Source organism: Bos taurus, chromosome 27 (assembly GCF_002263795.3).
Source record: "Bos taurus isolate L1 Dominette 01449 registration number 42190680 breed Hereford chromosome 27, ARS-UCD2.0, whole genome shotgun sequence".
NCBI classification, from domain to species: domain Eukaryota; kingdom Metazoa; phylum Chordata; class Mammalia; order Artiodactyla; family Bovidae; genus Bos; species Bos taurus.
In genome coordinates, this window is record NC_037354.1 from 30,256,784 (window position 1) to 30,279,563 (window position 22,780).

General features: G+C 39.8%; 1 long non-coding RNA gene and 1 other non-coding gene across 3 annotated transcripts in view; both read right to left on the reverse strand.

The window, feature by feature from the left end:
- Nucleotides 1-21,915, reverse strand: part of LOC112444629 (uncharacterized) — a 121,230-nt gene extending 99,315 nt beyond the window's left edge. For both annotated transcript variants that reach the window (XR_009493163.1, XR_003032992.2), the window contains exon 1: nucleotides 21,873-21,915. This is a non-coding gene — a long non-coding RNA (uncharacterized lncRNA). The remainder of the gene's footprint in view (nucleotides 1-21,872) is intronic.
- TRNAK-CUU (transfer RNA lysine (anticodon CUU)) lies at nucleotides 13,043-13,115 on the reverse strand. Its single transcript has one exon. It is a non-coding gene; the product is annotated as a tRNA-Lys (tRNA).
- Nucleotides 21,916-22,780: the final 865 nt, after the last annotated feature.

Genomic DNA, 22,780 nt, shown 5'->3' on the forward strand with positions numbered 1-22,780 from the left:
CTCTTATGATCCTTTGTATTTCTGTGTTGTCTGTTGTGATCTCTCCATTTTCATTTCTAATTTTATCGATTTTATTTTTCTCCCTTTGTTTCTTGATGAGTCTGGCTAATGGTTTGTCAATTTTATTTATCCTTTCAAAGAACCAGCTTTTGGCGTTGTTGATTTTTGCTATGGTCTCTTATTTCTTTTGCATTTATTTCTGCCCTAATTTTTAAGATTTCTTTCCTTCTACTAACCCTGGAGTTCTTCATTTCATCCTTTTCTAGTTGCTTTAGGTGTAGAGTTAGGTTATTTATTTGACTTTTTACTTGTTTCTTGAGGTATCCCTGTATTGCTATGAACTTTCCCCTTAGGACTGATTTTACAGTGTCCCACAGGTTTTGGGTTGTTGTGTTTTCATTTTCATTCGTTTCTATGCAAATTTTGATTTCTTTTTTGATTTCTTCTGTGATTTGTTGGTTATTCAGCAGCGTGTTGTTCAGCCTCCATATGTTGAAATTTTTAATAGTTTTTCTCCTGTAATTGAGATCTAATCTTACTGCATTGTGGTCAGAAAAGATGCTTGGAATGATTTCAATTTTTTTGAATTTACCAAGGCTAGATTTATGGCTCAGGATGTGATCTATCCTGGAGAAGGTTCCGTGTGCGCTTGAGAAAAAGGTGAAATTCATTGTTTTGGGATGAAATGTTCTATAGATACCAATTAGGTCTAACTGGTCTATTGTATTGTTTAAAGTTTGTGTTTAAAGAGACACTGATGTATAGAACAGTCTTTTGGACTCTGTGGGAGAGGGAGAGGGTGGGATAATTTGGGAGAATGGCACTGAAACATGTATAATATCATATATGAAATGAGTCGCCTCATTTCATATATTGTGCATATATGAAATGCACTATACTGGATGCTTGGCGCTGGTGCACTGGGATGACCCAGAGGGATGGTATGGCGAGGGAGGAGGGAGGAGGGTTCAGGATGGGGAACACATGTATACCTGTGGTGGATTCATGTTGATATATGGCAAAACCAATACAATATTGTAAAGTTAAAAAATAAAATTAAATTAAATAAAAAAATAAAAATAAAAATGAAAACAACAATATGAAAAAGAAATTCACATATATTTATAGTTGTAATTATTCATGCATTGATAATAAAGAAGCAGCAATATGACTGCTCCAGGGTAACCTAGTATTATCAATACAATTGATACAATTATTTCATGGCAACCTACTACAAACAGTAATGAAAGAATCATACAACTTTTATGGCATACAATATTATAATCATATTAATAATACACCTTTAGAAACATTGTTATATTGTTTCTAGAAAGCACTTCAGATCAGATCAGATCAGTCGCTCAGTCGTGTCCGACTCTTTGTGACCCCATGAATCGCAGCATGCCAGGCCTCCCTGTCCATCACCAACACCCGGAGTTCACCCAGACTCACGTCCATCGAGTCAGTGATGCCATCCAGCCATCTCATCCTCTGTCGTCCCCTTCTCCTCCTGCCCCCAATCCCTCCCAGCATCAGAGTCTTTTCCAATGAGTCAACTCTTTGCATGAGGTGGCCAAAGTACTGGAGTTTCAGCTTTAGCATCATTCCTTCCAAAGAAATCCCAGGGCTGCTCTCCTTCAGAATGGACTGGTTGGATCTCCTTGCAGTCCAAGGGACTCTCAAGAGTCTTCTCCAACACCACAGTTCAAAAGCATCAATTCTTTGGCGCTCAGCCTTCTTCACAGTCCAACTCTCACATCCATACCTACCTATGCAGGTACAATTTCTCCAATTACATGAAAGACATACTATACAGTAATGTAATTCTTTGAAAGCCAAATTATAAAGCTTAAGAAAATTTACAAATTATTGATTTTAAATAACCCTTTTATAGTGCTATTTATTTAATGCAGCATATACAATATTAGTTCCCTGACCAGGGACTGAACCTGAGCCCCCTGCATTGGAAGCATGGAGTCTTAACCACTGGACTGCCGGGGAAGTCCTCAAATTATTAATTTCATGTGAAGTATGACTCATTTCTATTTAGGAACAGAATATTCACTTCAGTACAGTTCTTCCACATGAGGTTCTACACTATGGATACTTGGGTGATGATGACGCAAGACCCAAAGGTCTCATTACAGTGCTTGCCATACAGTCATCAGGTTTTCATAGGAAGATACACAAACACACACACACACACAACAGATGAGTTTCTTGGCTGCATGGCATGATGATGATTTACTCTTTATTAAGTGGAAGTGAGCACCTCAAAGTCTTCATCCTCATCACCTTCACATTGCATAGGCCAAGGAGGAGGAGGAGGAGGAGGAGGAGCTGGTCTTGCTGTCTCAGAGGAGACAGAGGCAGAAGGGGTGGACGAGGTGGCTAGAGAGGCAGGCAGACTCAGCGTAACTTCACAGAAACACACTGTGCTTTCTGTCATATGTTTGCGTTATGGTTCTATACAGTACCAATCCTTCTTCTATCATTTGCTTTAATTTCAGTGCCCATATCACAGAAGGGTCCATGTTGGAAAAGAAGTCAAAAGCAGTTTTGAATAAGCGGAACCCTTTTGCTCGATTTCCTAAAGTCAGTTTCTTTGCTGGCATTGCTTCTTCTATATCTTCTTCCTCACTATCTGGCACTACTTTGGAAGCATTCATTTACATCATCTTCTGTTAATTCCTCAAGTGTGGCATCTATTAGTTCCCGAATTTCTCTAAAATCCCTATCTTGAAACCCCTCACTCTCCATCTTTTTTGCCATATCCACAATCTCTTTCACTATTTCCTTGACTATCATAAAGCCTGTGAAGGCACACACAACATCTGGACACAGTTTCCTGCAGCAGGACTTTATTGTTCCTTGCTTGATGGCTTTCATCGCTTTTTCTATGGCAATGGCATCTTCCATGGTGTAATACTTTTAGACTTTCATGATGTTCTGTCCATCATCAATGATCCTTTCTGTATTCTGTATAAAGAGTCTTAAAAGTCTTCATAATGCTCTGATCTAGCTGCTGCTGCTGCTAAGTAGCTTCAGTCGGGTCCGACTCTGTGTGACCCCATAGACGACAGCCTACCAAGCCCCTCTGACCCTGGGATTCTCCAGGCAAGAATACTAGAGTGGGTTGCCATTTCCTTCTCCAATGCATGCATGCATGCTAAGTCACTTTAGTCATGTCTGACTCTGTGTGACCCTATGGACAGCAGCCCACCAGGCTCCTCCATCCACAGGATTCTCTAGGCAAGAATACTGGAGTGGGCTGCCATTTCCTTCTCTGCCCTGATCTAGAGACTAACTTAAAAACTTTCTTTTGGGTAAGAAAACCATTTTGACTCCTTTGGTGTTGAACTCCTGGGGTTCTGAGTAGCCAGGGGCATTGTTAAACATCAAAAGAACTTTAAAAGGAAGTCCCTTACTGGTGAGGTACTTCTAACTTCAGAGACAAAGCATCAAGGTGGAAACAATCCACCTTGTACAAACAAAAGACTGGCAGTTGCTGTTATACTTTTCACTTCAAATCTCAAGGGTTAGCAGCTTTATAGATAAGGGCAGTCTTGGTCATACACCAACTGAATTTACACAAAACAGTAAGTTAATCTGTTTCAGCCTTAAACCCTGGTGCTTGCTTCTCTCCCTTTTAACGAATGTCCTTTGTGGCATTTTTTTTTTTTTCCAGAATAGGGAAATTTCATTTGCATTAAAAACATGTTTAGGGCAGATATCCTTTCTCTTCAAAGATTTTCTTAACAGCCATCTGTGAACTCTTCTGCTGTCTCTTGGCTGGCAGATGTTTCTTCTTCTGTTATCTTGACATTTTTTAAAGCCAAACCTCTGTCTAAAATGATCAAACCATCCTTTGCTGGCACTAAATTCTCTAGCTTCACACCCTTCACCTTCCTTTTGCTATAAGTTGTCATACAGTGACTTCACTTTTTCTTGAATAATGTTAGAGTCTATAGGGATGCCTTTCTTATAGCAACCCTACACCCACATAAAAGCTGCATTTTCAATATGAGATTTAAAAAGTCACCCACAAAAAGAGCAAGGTTTTTGTGCCTGCTGGCATGGCTGCAGGGACAGCCTCACAAATTTCCTTTTATAATGATGCTGGATTTCTCTTGAAATGGTGGGCAACAACAACCACAGACCTGAATCTTTGGTGCCTATCAACCATTCTACTTTTCTTGTAATGCCATCACTTTTCTGTTTCCTGGGAGCACTTGCAACATTACTAGTGGCACTCTGTATGGGTTCAGTGGATTTATGCAAGGTTTGCCATATTGCACTCAACACAATGAAAACTACAGGAGAACCACGAGAGGTCAGTTTTTGCTGTGATGCTCAAGTTACTGGAAAGATGAACTGCTCACATGGACAGACGCTTAGTGTCACATGGCACTTTAAGTGAACATTCAGAGCACTTGCAGTCACCCAACAGCAACAGACGGCTGTGAAACTATTTCAGTAGTACAAGGCGTACTAGAGTCAGCCTTATGCAGTTACAATATAATACACATCTTCACATTTGTATACATGTCTCTGGACTGTGAATAGCTATACACATATGATCCATGTTTGTGCACATAAGTTTTGATACATTTTAACTTTTTATGATGGATTTGTGCAGATTTTATGTAAGCAAATGATAAAATAGATGGGTATCTACTATATCTACATACATGTATTCAGATCACACCTTTTTCTTAATTTTTAAATTTTTTTATACTCCTAGGCTATGTGGTTTGTCAGTGAGATTTTTCAAATTTCACAAACCTTCAAATGTTTTTTTCCAATGTATTTATTGCAAACAAATTTATGTATATGTGGACCTTGCTATTTCAGGATAAACTAGTTAGATTTTTATCTACCACATCATTTTTACCATCTACATGTCTCATGTCTATTTTGTTCCCCTCTTTCATTTTCTGACTTTCTTTGACATTAAGCAAATATTTTCTAGTGAAGTATTAAATACTAAAATTTTTGGCACTTTTTAAATTTAGTTTTTTAGTGGTTACTATACTGCTTATAATATATATCATAACTAATCAGAAACATAATTGGAAACATAACTAATAAGAACACAACTAATCAAAATGTAACTAATCAGAACATAACTAATGTTCAAGCTGGATTTAGAAAAGGCAGAGGAACCAGAGATCAAACAGCCAACATCCATTAGATCATAGAAAAAGCAAAAGAGTTTCAGAAAAACATCTACTTCTGCTTTATAGACAATGCTGAAGCCTTTGACTGTGTGGATCACAACAAACTGTGGAAAATTCTTCAAGAGATGGGAATACCAGACCACCTTACCTGCCTCCTGAGAAATCTGTATGCAGGTCAAGAAGCAACAGTTAGAACCAGACATGGAACAACAGACTGGTTCCAAATAGGGAAAGGAGTACATCAAGGAGTACGTCACCCTGTTTTATTTAATGCCTATGCAGAGTACATCATGTGAATCAAGACTGGAATCATCATGGAATCAAGATTGCTGGGAGAAATATCAGTAACTTCAGATATGTGGATGACACCACCCTTATGGCAGAAAGCAAAGAGAAGCTGAAGAGCCTCTTGATGAAAGTGAAAGAGGAGAGTGAAGAAGTTGGCTTAAAACTCAACATTCAAAAAACTAAGATCATGGCATCTGGCACCATTCAGTTCAGTTCAGTTCAGTCGCTCAGTCGTGTCCGACCTTGCGATGAATCGCAGCATGCCAGGCCTCCCTATCCATCGCCAACTCCCGGAGTTCACTCAAACTCACGTCCATTGAGTCAGTGATGCCATCCAGCCATCTCATCCTCTGTCGTCCCCTTCTCCTCCTGCCCCCAATCCCTCCCAGCATCAGAGTTTTTCCAATGAGTCAACTCTTCTCATGAGGTGGCCAAAGTACTGGAGTTTCAGCCTTAGTATCATTCCTTCCAAAGAACACCCAGGGCTGATCTCCTTTAGAATGGACTGGTTGGATCTCCTTGCAGTCCAAGGGACTCTCAAGAGTCGTCTCCAACACCACAGTTCAAAAGCATCAATTCTTTGGTGCTCAGCTTTCTTCACAGTAACTTTCACATCCATACATGACCACAGGAAAAACAATAGCCTTGACTAGATGGACCTCAGTTGGCAAAGTAATGTCTCTGCTCTTCAATGTGCTATCTAGTTTGGTCATAACTTTCCTTCCAAGGAGTAAGCGTCTTTTAATTTCATGGCTGCAGTCACAATCTGCAGTGATTTTGGAGCCCAAAAACATAAAGTCTGACACTGTTTCCACTGTTTCCCCATCTATTTCCCATGAAGTGATGGGACCAGATGCCATGATTTTCATGGAAACAGATGTGGGAACAATGGAAATAGTGACAGAATTTATTTTCTTGGGTTCCAAAATCACTGCAGATGGTGACTGCAGCCATGAAATTAAAAGACACTTGCTCCTTGGAAGAAAAGCTATGACCAACCTAGACAGCATTATTAAAAAGCAGAGACATTACTTTGCCAACTAAGGTCCATCTAGTCAAAGCTATGGTTTTTCCAGTAGTCATGTATGGATGTGACAGTTGGACTATAAAGAAAGCTGAGAGCTGAAGACTTGATGCTTTTGAACTGTGGTGTTGGAGAAGACTCTTGAGAGTCCCTTGGACTGTAAGGACATCAAACCAGTCCATCCTAAAAGAAATTAGTCCTGAATATTCATTGGAAGGACTGATGCTGAAGCTGAAGCTCCAATACTTTGGGCACCTGATGCGAAGAACTGACTCATTTGAAAAGACCCTGATGCTGAGAAAGACTGAAGGCAGAGGATAAGGGGATGACAGAGGATGAGATGGTTGGATGGCATCACTGACTCAGTGGACATGAATCTGAGCAAACTCGGGGAGTTGGTTATGGACAGGGAGGCCTGGTGTGCTGCAGTCCATGGGGTCACAGACAGTTGGACATGACTGAGTGACTGAACTGAACAGAACTAATCAGAACAACTTCAAGTTTATACTATTTTAACTCCCTGATAGCTCAGTTGATGGAGAAGGCAATGGCACCCCACTCCAGCACTCTTGCCTGGAAAATCCCATGGACAGAGGAGCCTGATGGGCCGCAGTCCATGGGGTTGCTAAGAGTTGGACACGACTGAGCAAGTTCACTTTCACTTTTCACTTTCATGCATTGGAGAAGGAAATGGCAACCCACTCCAGTGTTCTTGCCTGGATAATCCCAGGGATGGGGGAGCCTCGTGGACTGCCGTCTATGGGGTCACACAGAGTCGGACATGACTGAAGCAACTTAGCAGCAGCAGCTCAGTTGATAAAGAATCCACCTGCAATGCAGGAGATGTGGGTTTGATCCCTGGGTTGAGAAGGTCCCCAGGAGAAGGGAAAGGCTACCCACTCCAGTATTCTGGCCTGGAGATCCATGGACTGTATAGTCCATGCAGTCACAAAGAGTTGGACATGATTGAGCCACTTTCACTTTCAAGATACATAAACACTACTCCTGTATAGCTCTATTAATGCTCCCTCTCTTTATGGTATGATTATATATATCTATATATATATCTGTATCTATCTCCCATCTACTAATGTTACAAATCCAACAATTCACTTTTATAATTATTACTTTATATAGTTTTCTTTTAAAGCAGCCGAGAGAAGAAAAGCGATCAAGTACATGTTTATAGGTTTTGACATATTAACCTTTTTTTAAACATTTCTGATGGATTCAAGTCACTATTTGGAGTCACTTTCTTACCCTTGCACAACTTTGTTCTTACCCACATCTTTCCTTCATTAACTGCAACTTTCTTTAGTTCTTTAAACTTATTTCTCTTTTTTCCCCATAAGTTCCAGTTGCCATTCTATCTCCTTCTATTTTTTAATGTATTTTTAATTGGAGGATAATTGCTTTACAATGTGTTGGTTTCTGCTGTACACCATGAATCAGCCGTAAGTATACATATGTTTTCTCCCTCTTGAACCTCCCTCACACTCCCTCCCTATCTCACTCCTTTAGGTCATCCCAGAGCACCTGAGCTGAACTCCCTGTGTTATACAGCCACTTCCCATTAGTGATCTATTTTACCTATGGTAATGTATATGTTTCCATGCTACTTTAAACATACTTAAAACAGATTATTTTGAAGTCTTTTTCTCCTAAATCCAACATCTAGTCACTTTCATAGTCAGTTTCTGTTGCATACTTGTTTCTTTCATTCCTTGCAAATAGATCATACTTTGTTTCTTGGTATGTTTCATTATTTTGTTGTTGGAAATTGGATTTTTAGAGAAGAGATTGTAGCAATTTGGGGTACTGTTTCTTGTCCAGGGCTGTTACTGTTACTAGCTTGTTTATTTCTTTAGTTACTAGTTATATTATTTTCAGTTCAGTTCAGTTCAGTCGCTCAGTCGTGTCCGACTCTTTGCAACCCCATGAATCGCAGCACGCCAGGCCTCCTTGTCCACCACCAACTCCTGGAGTTCACCCAGACTTACGTCCATCGGGTTAGTGATGCCATCCAGCCATCTCATCCTCTGTCATGCCCTTCTCCTCCTGCCCCCAATCCCTCCCAGCATCAGAATTTTTCCAATGAGTCAACTCTTCGCATGAGGTGGCCAAAGTACTGGACTTTCAGCTTCAGCATCATTCCTTCCAAAGAAATCCCAGGCTGATCTCCTTCAGAATGGACTGGTTGGATCTCCTTGCAGTCCAAGGGACCCTCAAGATTCTTCTCCAACACCACAGTTCAAAAGCATCAATTCTTTGGTGCTCAGCCTTCTTCACAGTCCAACTCTCACATCCATACATGACCACGGGAAAAACCATAGCCTTGACTAGACGGACCTTTGTTGGCAAAGTAATGTCTCTGCTTTTGAATATGCTATCTAGGTTGGTCATAACTTTCCTTCCAAGGAGTAAGCGTCTTTTAATATCATGGCTGCAATCTATTCTACTGACATGTATTTCTCTCTTTCAATATTTAGCTTCTGATATAGCCCCGAAGGCAATGGCACCCCACTCCAGTACTCTTGCCTGGAAAATCCCATGGAAGGAGGAGCCTGGTGGGCTGCAGTCCATGGGGTTGCTAAGAGTCGGACATGACTGAGCGACTTCACTTTTCACTTTAATGCATTGGAGAAGGTAATGGCAACCCACTCCAGTGTTCTTGCCTGGAGAATCCCAGGGACAGGGGAGCCTGGTGGACCGCTGTCTATGGGGTCCCACAGAGTCAGACACGACTCAAGGTACTTAGCAGCAGCATGGTCCCCAGGGAGACTCAGCTTTGAATATGCACCAGAAGAGCCTCCAGAAGAGGCCAACACCTGAAGAAGAGCCTCCAGAAGAGGCCAACACCTGAAGAGCCAACACTTGCTTTCAGACTGGTGAGACCCTAAGCTACAAATTCAGCCAAGCGCACTCAGATTTCTTTATCTACAGAACTGTGAGCCAGTAAATGAGTTTTGTTTAAGCCACTACATCTGTGGTAATCTGTTCTGCATTAATAGAAAACTAATACAATAGTTAACCAGTGTCCAGTGTTATTCAACTCTAATCTATTCCCCCAGAGAATCTTGTCTAAAAGGGAAATTAGATTGTCATTCATCTTTGCTTCCCAGTAACTTCAGAAGAAAATTTAAACTTAGCATCGTGTCCAAAGCTTTACCTAAATATATCACCTGTGCCGATCAAAAGGTGAATTTTTACCCTTGTAATATGCTGGGTTTCTCATTCACCTGTGAAATTCAGGTGATTTCACAAAGCATCTTGGTAACTTCATGGGCCATTTAAAATGAAATCTGAACTCTTTACTCTTGTCATTTTTTACCTACACAATCTGTCCCTCCTCTCGTTAGGTCACTGGGTTTATCTAGTCTCGCTGTCTTAATGCTCACTACACTCCAGGCACACGTGTTCTCATCATACAGCCTTTGAACTTCCTCTTCTCTCTGCCTTAAACATTCTTTTCCAGATCACTGCTTGGCTGGAGAATTCTTACCATTCAGAGCTTAGCTTAAATGTTGTCTCTTCAGAAACGCCCTTCCTGACCACTTATGCTAAAAGGGCCCACAAGTCACTTTCACAGTATCCCCACTTTATTTTAATCACACATACACCTATATCAATTCAGCAGAAAGATAAAACAATTATAAACATGTAGTCACCTAATATTTGTTATTGTGTGCATCAAAATGGATGAAGTAAAAGTCTGAGAAAAACTAAGGGAAGAAATTGACCATCCACCATTCTAACAGGAGTAAGGTAGTATCTCGTTGTGATATATTTTCTTGGTTATTTATTTTTACCCCTCCCCACATACACTAAAATACCAGTTCTATAAAACAGATAATTAGATCTTGTTAAACTACATCTTCATTCTTTTAGGAAGAGACACACAATTAGCCCTCAATGTTTGAATGAAATAATAACTGTCCTCAGTGTGCGTGCAAGGTCATTAAGTACGATTGCACAGTGCACAACCTGCCCAACCACCCATGGGAGGCAGCCACTGAAGGATAAAGCACAAAAAACCCTTTATGCTATAATTTAATCTTCATAAAAGAGTTATAGAGTTATAAGGGGTAAGTGAGACATTTTTATTTAAACCAGTTTCCCCCCAGTACTCAAGATAACATGATTTATTACCTTGACAAAAGTCTTGATCACTCTAATATCAGAACTGTGGCCGTGTATTACATCCACAGAAAGGCAGGTCAGGGGATAGTGGTTGATTTATTCAGCAGGAGAATAAAATTATACTAATTATTATTTTATAATAAATTAGCAGTGATAAAATTCTATAATGGAGCTGTTCAGCACTTTTGGCCTGGAAACCAGCAGGCTTAAATTCATTGGGCAATTTATAAAATAGACCTATTAAAGAGTATACTTTTCTAAAAGCTCAGAGGCTAATATTGGCATAGTAGTCTTCCTTAAAACCAGTATGGATCACTCAAATCATACAACATGAACTCTAAATCAAATGAAATTCAATAGTGATAGGGTACCACTTGCCAAGAAAACCCTATTAAAAAGGGGAAGATATTTAGTGAATCAGAAGTTTGAGACTCATTGGCATAAGCGTGCAAGATTTTTCTGTGAGAAATATTTTGGAGATCTATGTCAACAAAAATGTAACTAACCTTCATCACCATTGACTAACTAGCATTTTCCAGAGGAAGGCATCTCTGGGTCTAGTATTCAACAATCATTGCTGCCTGCATAGTTTTGTATAAATTAAGTTCCACAAGTCTTCCATTTTTTACTACCAGAGACAAAATACACATAACAACAGCAATGTGCCTTTCCATCACATATGCCCGTTAGAGGCTCAAATGCAAAAACTATGATATCATTTCATAAACTACAAGGCAATAATAAAAACAAGCTATGCATTTTAGGAATAATGACACTAGATTTGCTAGGCATTGAATCCTCCAACACATAGCAACATGCCAACTCACTTATATTTTGTTTTCACAGCACCAATTGCTATCACCATTGAATGAAAATTTAATAGAGTAAGAGATACAGCAACAACATACTGAACCCACTGTCTCCTTTTACACCCCAGGGATACCGAAGCCCTAGGATCAAAGGCCAGGGTGAATTTCTGTGGCTAGGTTAACACATCAGAGGTCAGGGTTGTAAACTTCTTGCCCCCGTGTTCAAATCTCAAGAGTCTGTGTGACTTTAAGACTTCCTCCCTGTCCCTGAAAGGGTCTCTGGTCATAAGGTTATATGTGTCCTGTGGCCTCGTGCTTTTTTTTCTCTCCATTCCCTTCACGTGGCATTTGTGTCACTGCATCTAAGTCCCTTGAGGCCTCAGCGTCAGCAGTCACAGCTGGCAGGAGTGATGTCTGGAAAGCCTTTTGGGGTGAAAGGTGCTCTATCCCCCTACAATGCTATCATTACCAGTCATCTCAGCAAAATCAGAGCTGAGCTTCCTTCCAGTGTGACAGCAGCTGCAAGCTGCTGATATCCTCTTGATATGGATTTCTTGATTGTTAACCCAGAATAAAATGTATATTGCTTTGATAAAAAATGCATGCAGAAAAGCTTCTTATTTGAAGGATTAAAAGTAAAATCGGTTTTTGTTCTAATTTCCTTCTGTTCTCTTTGGACAGCGGGAGTACAGACTTATTTTTTTTACTATCCTTCTGCTCAAGGCGATGGTATTTTTATATTAAACAAAGGAAGGGATTTACTGCAAATATCCAGGCTGAGGCGAAGGAACCAGGGCTACCAGTCAGCGACATGAAAACTGGACTTTGTTACATGAGATGCAATGCTAGATATCTTCTTCCTTAATTGACTCAGTGACTGTACAAAAGTTCATTTACTGCAATCAATATTCCTTTACATTGTGCCTCAATCAAAAACTACTTTCTGTGGTCAATAGCAATTAGACAGATGTTAAGAAATGGCAATGTGAATGGTGATGAAACTCAAGATTTATACCTGCCATTCTTCTCAAAAAAAAAAAAAAAAAAAAAGCCAGGGAAACAGCTAATGGCATTATATTGAATTTGCCACCTTGCAGGGAAGACCTATAACAGGCTTTGGGAAAAAAGTCAGAAAGATCACAGGCCAGGAAAGTGAGATGAAAAATCTTGCTAAAGCTTTATTTCTGATGTCTTTCCAAGTTAACCAAGATCTAATAAACAACAGGAAAAAATATCAAAGCAGAAAAAACACAAAGGACACAAAAGGGATACAAAGTGTTACATTATAGGAATTTTCAAAGAAGTAGAATAATTTCACAGGAGAAGAGCTTTACAGACAGTTGTCTCTGGTGTTAGTAGTAAAGAGTGATGGTTGGTGAACACTGGAAAGATAATAAAGATGAAAGGAAATCAGAGCAGGAGGCATATTAAACAGAAATGATGAGACATGAGTGAGCACCTGTAAAGAATTGAATGGTTTCCCTGAATCAACTCACTTTTCCCTAACAGAGCTTTTTTTTTTTTTTTAGATAGAAGTGGACAGCTGGGAACAGAAAGCAAACCCACATAGGACTGGAATCCACAATAAGCAGTGAAAACCCCACCTGACCTTGGACTCTAACCAAGGACCCTGAGATTAAGGGTCTCATGTTCTACCAACTGAGCTAGCCAGACAGCCATTACCTAAAAGAACACAGCAAGGTATTTGCCTCCTGCCAGAATGTCGGGCTTCCCTGGTGGATCAGCGGTAAAGAATCTGCCTGCCATGCAGGAGATACAGGAGATGCATGTTCAGCCCCTGGATTGGGTAGATCCCCTGGAAGAGGGTATGGCAACCTACAGAGAAGCCTCGTGGCTACAGTCCATGGAGTTGCAAAGAGTCAAACATGACTTTGCGATTAAACAGCGACAGCGACAGCATGGTATATATGAATGTTGTTAAAACAGTGGATGGGATCACTGACTCAATGGACATGAGTTTGAGTGAGCTCTGGGAGTTGGTGATGGACGGGAAGCCTGGCATGCTGCAGTCCATGGGGTCGCAAAGAGTCAGACACAACTGAGCAACTGAACTGAAAACAGTAAATCCTAACAGTTCTCATCACATTGTATCTATAAGAGATGATGGATTGTTCACTAAACTTATTGTGATAATTGCTTCATGATGTATGTAAATTAAGCCATTATGCTGTACACCTTAAACTTATACAGTACTGTATATCAATAATATCTCAATAAAACTGGAAGAAAAAAATAAGCAGCTATATTGATCAAAGCAAAGTTAAAAATGAAATGATGTGATCAACTCTAAGATACTGAAGGGGAGCAGAAAAGGCCACCCCAAAATGTGCCACTTTGTCATATGAATTATTTTGAGCTGAAGGCAATCAAGACCCAGCAGATTCAGGAGGAACTTTTACCTTTTCCTAACTCCCTAAAATAATTCCGATAGGGAACCTGGCTCAGAAAGACAGCTGGTACCAGAGATGTGGGTGTGTGCTCGGATGTTCAGTCATGTCTAACTCTGTGCGGCCCCATGGACTGTAGCCTGCCAGGCTCCTCTGTCCATGGGATTTCCCCTGGCAAGAATACTGGAGTGGGTTGTCATTTCCTCCTCCAGGGGATCTTCCCAGCCCAGGGTTGGAACCCACGTCTCTTATGTCTCCTGCATATGGTCAGAGATAACATTCTCATTTGAAAGACTTACCTGTGTGGTGGGGCAAACATCTAATTACCAAACATTTGCCCATCTTATCAACATGAATTATCTTCCTCCCCTTTGAAGCCCCATCCCGCATCCCATTCCTTAGCTCAGGATGATAGCATATAAACACTAATTGCCTGACTTGCCCTTGAGTCTCAAGAGTTTTATGAGTGTCTCAAACACAAGAAATTAAGCCACTTTTCTCCTATTAATCTGTCTATGTAAACTTAATTATTAAATGACCTAAAGAATCTAGGAGGGTAGAAGGAAATTTTTCTTCCCCTATAAATAAAAAGACACAGCAGGTCACAAAGTAGCAAGATACTGGAACTGGACATCTAGATGACGTCTGTTAGGTAGACTGCTTATAACCCAAGTTACAGTGGGACGCCAAGCCTTGGGCAATACAAGAAGAGACATACTTGGATTCTCTTGGTGGTCCAGTGGTTAAGAGTCTATCTGCCAATGCAGAGGACAAGGGTTTTATCCCTGGTCCGGGAAGATCTCATATGTTGCAGAGCAACTACACCTGCAAGCTGGAACTATTGAGCCCATGTGCCTAGAGCCTGTCTCCGCAACAAGAGAAGCCACCTCAGTGAGAAGCTCCAACACCACAGTGAAGAGTGGCCCCCACTCACCGCAACTAGAGAAAGTACACGCAGCACCAAAGACCCAGCATAGCCAAAAATAAGCAAATAATTTTTTTTGAAGAGAGATATACTTGCACCACAATCATTCTAACTTTCTGAATTTTCTGGAGACTTTGCCATCTGCTAATAGAAATTCCTTTGGGGTAGCAGGGAGAAAGAAAATCTAGAAATAGAAACCTCACTTTTGTGTCCTGGTTTGAAGATGCTATTTAACTGTTTGAGAGATGTCCACAAATACTTATGAGCAGAATCTTTCACCCTGCGCTTAACTTTCTTTGAGCATCTTGTCTTTTAGCTTTTATCCTTGTCATCCTCTTTATTCATTTTTCTTGACACACTCAGAAGAATCTTTCGAAAACAGAGTTAATTGGTAATACCATTCTTCTATCTAAACTCTTTCAATAACTTCCTGTTAGGTTTTGAATACATTCAAAACTTCTTCTAATGGCCTGGAAGAACCTGCAGGATACACCTCACTCAACTGAATGGCTGTACGCCATGCTGTTCTCCCCAGGCTGAGATTCTCAGTACCCCAAATACCTCTTCACTTGAACAACCTAAGATCTCGTTCTCCCTTCCTTTCCCTTTTGTTAAGAACTCTCCCTAGTGCCTGAAGTTACCAGATGATGTATGGATGTTTGTCCTAGAGAGAGAGAGAATTAGCCAGAAGTCTTGATGATCTCCCATTGTATTTCTTTTATTCTATTCAAATCAGCATTGGCATTGATGGGCATTCCATCTTAATTCTTAGTGGTACAGACTCAGCAATCAGCATCAAAGGGGATTATAGGAAGACCTAAGGGATAGGAAAAAAGGGAGGCAGATGGAAAACCAATTATTAGAGGTATAGCTGTAAGTATGGAAAATTATGCAGGATTCAGGATGAGTAAAGAGGCTGTTGTCTACAGGAGAAACGTCAGCAAGGAATGAATATGAAATTAACAAAAGTAAAGTATCAATGGACCCAAAAAGTCAAATGGAATTACTGAATGATACAGTCAGGGAAAGTCTGTCAATGTAAATAGCAGAGTGAGAATGAATATTGAGAAATATCGTTTATATTTTGAATTGATTTGCATAACAGGAGAATGAGTAAAAAAATAAGTTTAAATCTTCTAAAAATTATGATTCTTAAAACGCTAACCTGATATAAATTGAGCCTAGAGGCCAAGATGTCATTGCTCCCAAACTAAGCTGTATTAACATTCTTACTGTATCCCAAAGGGGCTAAATAGATATTAGTGTTTTAGATAGATTTGTTTTCCTTCAGTTGCGCTATTTACTTTCTGCAGTGCAGTGCCTTTTATGAATGATCTTCTGTCAAAAAATATGCTCCAGGTACACTGCACACACATCCTGTTGAAAACAGGACAGGGCTTTTATTGTTCTAGCTTCATTCAGGCATCTAGCACAAGTCTGCTGTTATCTTAAACTGTATTGTGCCCCTACCTTCTCACTTAACAATGACACAAAGATCCAATTTATAACCAGCAGAGAGGAGGGGGTGTTTATCTCGTGTGAGGCTACACACAAGTGCAGGAGGCACAAATGGGTTGGCAGCACTTGTCACAGTCCACTGGAAGCTGAAGATGAATCAACAACAAAGAGGACATTTTAAATTATCATTTTGATTTCAATTTGCTGCTACACCCACAAGTAAAAAAGCAAATAAATAATCATTCTATAACAGGAAAAACCATCCATCCTTTACACCAACCAAAAGGGCTGTAATCATTACAGGAGACTTAAGTGAGATGATATTGTGAATTAAAAGCCAGAAAAAGCAACATTAATACTTTGAATACAAACCTGAGCTCAGAAGATATTTTATTTTATTTTGAGTTTACTCTGCTACTGAACCATGAACCAAACAAAAGTTTTGGGGGTTTGCTTCTTTGTTCTTAATGTCTTAGAGAAACAAGATAAACAAAATATACATATGCATATATACACACACAATATAGTTTCTATATACAACATATAGTCACATATTCTTGTTTAGTTGCTAAGTCATGTTAGACTCTTCATGACCCATGGACTGTAGCCCGCCAGGCTCCTCTGTCCATGGGATTTCCCAGGCAAGAATACTGGAGTGGGTTGCCATTTCCTTCTCCAGGGGATCTTCCCAATCCAGGGATCGAACCCTCCTCTCCTGCACTGCAGGCAGATTCTTAACTGCGGAGCCACAAGGGAAACCATATATATATAGTTTCTAAAATGATTCACTTAGAACTAAACAAGAATATAAAAACAGTCTCTAAACTAGAAGAACATTTTCTTTCAGTACTTCCAATTATATATTATATAATCAGAGACACAACCCTAATCATATGCAGAATGTTGGGTGTGTGTCAGTGTGTATACATACTACATGAGTATCAGCTATTTGAAGATTAACTTGGGGGGAGTATAAACTGGTATCCATATTTTTCTGTCTTACAACATAAAAACAAACAGCATGACATGGAAATGTTTTTTCTTTTAAATTAATGTATTTTTTTAAATTGAAGGATAATTGCTTTACAGAACCTTGCTGTTTTCTGTCAAAGCTCAACATGAGTCAGCCATAGGTATACATATATCCTCTCCCTTTTGAACCTCCCTACCATCTTCCTCCCCATCCCACCCCTCTAGGTTGATACAGAGCCCCTGTTTGAGTTTCCTGAGCCATACAGCAAATTCCCGTTGGCTATCTATTTTACATATGGTAATATAAGTTTCCATGTTACTCTTTCCATACATCTCACCTTCTCCTCCCCTCCCACCATGTCCATAAGTTTATTCTCTATGTCTGTTTCTCCATTGCTGCCCTGTAAATAAATTCTTCAGTACCATCTTTCTATATGCATTAAGATACAATATTTATCTTTCTCTTTCTGACTTACTTCAGTCTGTATAATAGGTTCTAGGTTCATCCACCTCATTAGAACTGACTCAAGTGGGTTCTTTTTTATGGCTGAGTTATATTCCATTATGTATATGTACCACAACTTCTTTATCCATTCATCTGTTGATGGACATCTAGGTTGTTTCCATGTTCTAGCTATTGTAAATAGTGCTGCAATGAACAATGGGATACATGTGTCTTTTCCATTTTGGTTTTCTCAAGTTATATGCCTTGGAGTGGGATTGTTGGGTCATATGGTGGTTTTATTCCTAGTTTTTAAAGGAATCTCCATACTATCTTCCATAGTGGCTGTATCAACTTATATTCCCACCAACAGTGCAAGAGACACCCTTTTCTCCACGCCCTTTCCAGCATTAATTGTTTGTAGACTTTTTGATGATGGTCATTCTGACTTGTGTGAGGTGATATCTCATTGTAGTTTTGATTTGCATTTCTCTAATAATGAGCGATGTTGAGCATGTTTTCAAGTGTTTTTTAGCCATCTGCATGTCTTCTTTGGAGAAATGTCTGTTTAGGTCTTTTTCCCACTTTTTGATTGGGTTGTTTTTCTGGTATTGAGTTGTATGAGCTGCTTGTATATTTTGGAAATTAATCCTTTGTCAGTTGTTTCACTTGTGACCCAAGATGTGTCTATCTCAGAGAATGTTCCATGTGCACTTGAGAAGAAGGTGCATTCATCTGCATTTGGAATGTCCTCAGGATATCAATGAGATTCATCTCATCTAATGTTAAGAATTGTGTTTCCTTATTAATTTTCTGTTTTGATGATCTGTCCATTGGTGTGAGTAGGGTATTAAAGTCTCCTACTATTGTGTTACTGTCAATTTCTCCTTTTATGTCTGTTCGTGTATGTCTTATGTATTGAGGTGCTCCTATGTTGGGTGAATAGATATTTACAACCGTTATGTCTTCCTCTTGGATTGATTCCTTGATTATTAGGTAGTGTTCTTCCTTATCTCTTGCAATCTTCTTTATTTTAAGGTCTGTTTTGTCTGATATGAAGATTGCTACTCCAGCTTTCTTTGTTTCCCAATTGCATGGAATATATTTTTCCATTCTCTCACATTTAGTCTATATGTGTCTCTAGGTCTGCAGTGGGTTTCTTGTAGACAGCATATATATGGGTCTTATTTTTGTATCCATTCAGCCAGTCTGTGTCTTCTGGTTGAAGCATTTAATCCATTTACACTTAATTATTGATATATAAGTTTCTATTGCAATTTTCTTAATTGGGGTTGATTTTGTAGATCTTTTTTCTTCTCTTGTATTTCTTGACTACATAAGTTCCTTTAACATTTGTTGTAAAGCTGATTTGGTGGTACTGAATTCTCTTAACTTTTGCTTGTCTGAAAAGCTTTTTATTTCTCCATCAATTTTGAATGAGATCCTTGCTGGGTAAAGTAATCTTTGTTGTAGATTTTCCCCTGTCAGTACTTTAAATATATCTTGCCATTCCCGTCTGGCCTGCAGAGTTTCTACAGAAAGATCAACTGTTAAACATATGGGGTTTCCCTTGTATGTTACTTGCTGCTTTTAATATTCTTTCTTTGTGTTTAGTCTTTGTTAGTTTGATTAGTATGTGTCTTGGCATTTTTCTCCTTGGGTTTATCCTGTAGGGGACTCTTTGCACCTTTTGGATTTGACTATTTCCTTGTTCATGTTGGAGGAATTTACAACTATAATCTCTTCAAAAATTTTCTCATACCCTTTCTTTTTCTCTTCTTATTCTGGGACCCCATATATGTCAAATGTTGGTGTGTTTGATATTGTCCCAGAGGTCTCTGAGACTATCCTCAGTTCTTTTCATTCTTTTTACTTTATTCTGCTCTTCAGAAGTTATTTGCACCACTTTATCTTCCAGCTCACTGATTCGTTCTTCTGCTTCAGATATTCTGCTATTGATTTCTTCCAGAGTATTTTTAATTTCAGTAACTCTGTTGTTCGTCTCTATATGTTTATTCTTTAAATTTTCTAGGTCTTTGTTAATTGATTCTTGGTATTTTCTCCATTTTGTTTTCAAGGTTTTTGATCATCTTTACTATCATCATTCTGAGTTCTTTCTCAGGTAGCTTGCTTATTTCATCTTCATTTATTTGGACTTCTGTGTTTCTAGTTTGTTCCTTAATTTGTGTAGTATTTCTCTGCCTTTTCATTATTTTTTTAAACTTATTGTGTTTAAGGTCTCCTTTTCCCTGGCTTTAAGGTTGATTTCTTTCTTCCTTTTGGTTTCTGCCCTCGTAAGGTACGCTTACTCCTTGGAAGAAAAGTTATGACCAACTTAGATAGCATATTCAAAAGCAGAGATATTACTTTGCCAACAAAGGTGTTTGTCTAGTCAAGGCTATGGTTTTTCCTGTGGTCATGTATGGATGTGAGAGTTGGACTGTGAAGAAGGCTGAGCACTGAAGAATTGATGCCTTTGAACTATGGTGTTGAAGAAGACTCTTGAGAGTCCCTTGGACTGCAAGGAGATCCAACCAGTCCATTCTGAAGGAGATCAGCCCTGGGATTTCTTTGGAAGGAATGATGCTGAGGCTGAAACTCCAGTACTTTGGCCACCTCATGTGAAGAGTTGACTCATTGGAAAAGACTCTGATGCTGGGAGGGATTGGGGGCAGGAGGAAAAGGGGACGACAGAGGATGAGATGGCTGGATGGCATCACTGACTCGATGGATGTGAATCTGGGTGAACTCTGGGAGTTGGTGATGGACAGGGAGGCCTGGCGTGCTGCGATTCATGGGGTTGCAAAGAGTTGGACACGACTGAGTGACTGAACTGAACTGAACTGAAGGTTGGTCGGGTGGTTTGTTTAAGTTTCCTATAGAGTGAGATTTGTGCTGAGTTTTTGTTTGTTTGTTCTCTGATGGGCAAGGTTGAGTGAGGTCATACTCCTGTCTGTTGATGACTGGGTTTGTATTTTTGTTTTGTTTGTTGTTTAGATGAGGCATACTGCACAGGGTGCTGCTCATGGTTGGGTGAAGCTGGCTCTTGTATTCAAGTGGTGTCCTTTGTGTTAGTTCTCACTATTTTATACTACCTATGGTTCGTTCTCTCATAGTCTAGGGTCTTGGAGTCAGTGCTCCCACTCCAAAGGCTCGGGGCTTGATCTCTGGTCAGGAACAAAGATTTCACAAGTGGTTTGTTATGGCATTAAGTGAGATTAAAGCAAATACCCAAAAAAGAGAAACCAAAGATGAATCCCAGACAAATGGCAGTTACAAAATCAGGCAAATAATAGTTAAAATAATGGAATATATACATATACACCCATAAGCAAAGTCAAAACAGTCCAACAAAAATAAAGGATAGTCGATTTACCTGGTGAACAAAGTAAATCAAAAATTATACTTCCCAGTTGAGAACAAAACTAACTAAAACACAAACTAGGAAACAAAACTAAAGCAAGGTGTCAAGTGTGGAATAAAGTAGGTTTCAGTTTTTTAAACCAGCTTGTTTTTATTTGCCTTTCACTTGTAGCATCTCATCTCCATATTTGGCACATGAAAGAGACATCAATAGCTCAAAAGAGGCAGATTTTTCTGATTTCCATTTAAAGAGCTGAGAGAACAAGAGCATCTGACTTGATCTAGGTGAATTTGTTTTAACCCCAACAACTCTAGCTTCAGGCATTAAATTGAGCTTAAAGTCAAGGCCTCTTCCTTCTTCCACCCCCTTCCCCGCCCCCAACCCTCACGCAAGGCCAAGTCAGCCTTAATCAAGTTTTAAGAGTTAAAAAAATATTCCATCCATCCCAGAACAAGTAGGTTAATTTCACAAGGGAAAATTTTTTCAGTAATCCTTCGTGTCGGTCGGTTTGTGCTGCATGAGTCAAGAAAACTCTTAAATGGAAGAAAAAATAAGATTAAAAAAAAGAATCGGCGAGTAGAACTTTCTGTTTTCAATTGCTACCTCTGAATTGAAAAGCACAGCCTCTGTGAGGTGGCAAAGCGGCAAACACCTTAGTAAATGAAAAAGCCTAGTCCAGCTCGCCACACTTGGCCTTGAACGCCAGGCCTCTGAACACAGCATCTCAAAAAATGAAAGAGAAAAGGTCATTGGAGATTCTTCCCCTCTCTTCCCATGTTTCTTTTTTAATTATTTAACTTAATCTAACCAAGTTAAGTTGATCCAGGAAGAGCTTCATTCGCCATCTCACCGGCATCCTTACCTTCAGCTTGGTCCCGTTCCTGCAGTTGACTGCTCCTCGTCCGCGAAGCAGCTGATCAGAACGGCTGGGTTTGGCTACGCGAAAGCCTCCCGGCTTCCGTCACCGCAGAGTGTGGCCCCTCCAGCACCCCGTAGAGATCCACGAGTTTCTGGAACTGGGGCCCAGTTCAACAGAAGTGGAGGCTCAGCTCGAGTCTGGGTTGGAGGGCTTCAGGGAGCGCAGGAATCGGCAGACAGAGCCGTCACTTTAAAACGGGTAAGTCCGTCAAAAGTGCACTTTGGTTAAGTTAGTCGAAGTGCGGGGCCTGTGGCTCCAGTTTGGCCTCTTAGAACTTGGTCTGCATGTAGCCGTGGAAGGTGCTGTGGATCGACCTTTGAGGTACGTACAGGGAGACGCTAATGGTCTCAAAATAGATTCTGTCGCATCCTGGGGGGAACTCCCACCCATGCCTCCTGAATAGTTTCTTAGTTTCTTAAAGAGCTTGATACGTTATAGGCCCTGAATTCATGCTAGCTTTTTTCCTGTTTTTCCTTTTGATTTTTAATTATTTATTTTTACAGGAGGTTCTTGTTGATTATATTTTAAATATAGCTGTGTGTAATTGTCAATACTGACCTCCCAATCTATCCCTCCCCCTTCCCCCACCCTTCGGCCTGATAACTATAAATTTTGTTCTTTTGTGTGTGAGTCTGTTTCTCTTTTCTAAATAAATTCATTTGTATCGTTTTTTTTTTTTTTTTAGATTCCACATATAAACGATAGTGTATGATATTTGTCTGTCTCTGTTTAATTTAAGTCCGTAGTATGATAGTCTCCAGGTTCCTTCATTGACAGGTGAATGGATAAAGATGTGGTACATATATACAATGGAATATTACCCATTTAAAAGAATGAGATAATGCCATTTG